We start from the raw sequence: 2,585 nt of genomic DNA, 5'->3' as shown, positions 1-2,585 counted from the left end.
CTTATGATGTCATTCTAGAGCATGCCTTGCTTGCCATGATTGCAAGCATGCTCCCACTCTCCCACAACTCATCATTTCTTTTCTCTAGCTACCATTTCCTCCTTATCATCTCTCTCTTTTCTCTCATTCTCTTCTCTAGCCATTGGACGTCCATGGGAGAGCTCTCTTTCTCCAGCCCCTTTCACCAAAAAATCCTCCTAATGTAACCCTTTAAATCCCATCCTCATCATTAAAACCTCACCATTGGAGCTATAGAACCTAAGGCTAGAAGAAAGAACATCTTAGAAGTGGGTGTACTTTTAGGATTAGTTTTTTATTTTTCCTTCATGTAATCTTGTTTCTCATTCTTGGGAGCTTGTAGGACCCACCAATCAATGGTGGAGATCTTACATAACTCTATGAGTATGACTAGTGGCTCACTTCATGCATGCATGTTGCCATGATGGGGCCATTCTCCATGGACCCCATCATGATGATTTTCCCTTTATCTATGGTTGTTGGGTCATCTAGACCCAAGATTGAATGGTGGGGATGACATCCCCACCTCAGATTTTCTTTGGATGTAAGAATCCATGTATGCATGGACCAATGATGTAAGGTTTGGATTGTTGGAGGACTCAGAGTGGCGGAGTCCTCCCATGGCCGAGATTCTCTCTCTCTCTCTCTCTCTCTCTCTCTCTCTCTCTCACCCTCTTTTGTCCTTAGTGAATGTGGCCCACCTGATGTGACCATAACATCCTAGACCATCCAGATTTTGGGACGTCTAGGCCCACCATGCTGGACGTCCAGGCCCATCTTGGTTGTATGGGTTGGATGACCATTAAGGCCTGATTTCTTGGATGTTTTTGTAAGGGGCTTCGGTCTGGAATATTTGTGGCCCATCTAGGTGGACCACACTTGTCTAATCTAAGCTTTAATCCCTCTATTAATTTTACAATGGGCTGGAAATGGACAACACATGTTGCTGTCTAGATTTCAGGTCCATTGTTGTATGGTTTTGGACATTATTGTAAGGCCTGTTTACAATGCTTTTCTTCCAGATTTTTATTAATTTAATGTAGGATGGAGCTCACACCATCCACCCTTGATTTGAGCTCTATGGAGTGGGCCCAAGAGTGTTAGACAGTCTAAATTTTTTGGATTGTCTAGCAGTCCTGCATGCAAAAAATGCCCCTATACCAGCCTAGTTGTCATGCCCCAAACTTGAAAACCAGGCTCACAAAATTTCCCATCACCGAATCCGGTGCCGACAGCCTCCGTAGCACCCCATTATTGGCTCCTGGTACCAATACACCTGGTTCCGATCCTGAAATTCTACAAGGAGGATTTCAAACATGATTTTGATTCGTAATAAGCATAACCATAAGCATAACCCACAAACAACAACCAACAATATCATTACAATTCACTATGATCAAAAGCTTTGAGTACAATACGCATAAAGGGAAAATACAATAATAGAATCGGAAGCTCCAAAAGTCTGCTACACGCCCCACTCTCAATGCTGCTGAGGCGTCCAAGCGTTACCAACACGCATCAATCATGCATAAGCTTATAGAAAGCTTAAAGGGTAGTGTAAGTGTGCGCGCAATATGAGCGTGCTCAGAATGTAATGCCAGAGTAATGTGGAATCATGTTGATGAGTACATGAATGCAATCAGCCGTACCAAGGCTATGCGGTGCAAAACATGAATGCTATCGACCATATCAAGGTCATACGATGCAAGATGCAACTCAGGCATACCAATCCTCATCTGAATTAACATATCAATGCAGGTCATCACTAGAGTGTCAAATATCAATACAATTCTCACTCTGGATAATCACCGGGGTTTAGTACACTCCAAATGACACTGCCCCTTTCCCATGCACATAGTCCAAGTGAGCGTAAGAAACCTCACTATCCGCTTGGGCAATAGTCCGCCAATACCTATCCGGCACGTTGATAGCAGACCCATTCAGGAGCTGGTCATACTCAGCCTAGCAATACCCCCTACCCTCAGGCAAATAAGGCCACACCTCTTTTCAACCAACCACGACACAGTGGGAGACGCAATTCAGCCCTCGTGCACTCATGTATCCACTCAGTCTCGACGTTGGAGTTACCCTCTGGTACTATCGGGTTTAGAAATTTTCACCCAAGGATATCTATGACGCCATAATGCTAGTAACAATATTTTCGATGTTCGTTCCTACCATCTACGATGTGCCTGTGGAGGCCACAACCTTGATGTCGCTAGGGCATACAGTAATCATGTCATACAAATGCAAAGTGCATGAATCACACTACCAGTCATGTAGCAATCCTATGCGCATCGCGTGCTCATGTAGGGCAACTCCGCCTATCAGGGAGCTCATAAACAATCTACCTGAAGGCATATGCTATGATCAATCACTCCTCATATCAAGTATACATATGATGCGTATGAGCATGAATCATGGAACTATACTAAACATGTAATATGGTGATGGATTCTGTTCATAACGAAGATGGGCGTAGACGGCCTACACACTACAAGTATGGGCCTAACAATGGGCCTTAGGGAGAGTTACAATGTGGACATCTAACCATCATTGCTCTTACA

The sequence above is a fragment of the Magnolia sinica genome, chromosome 17 (assembly GCF_029962835.1).
Source record: "Magnolia sinica isolate HGM2019 chromosome 17, MsV1, whole genome shotgun sequence".
Classification (NCBI taxonomy): Eukaryota; Viridiplantae; Streptophyta; class Magnoliopsida; order Magnoliales; family Magnoliaceae; genus Magnolia; species Magnolia sinica.
This window is presented reverse-complemented; position numbering follows the sequence as displayed.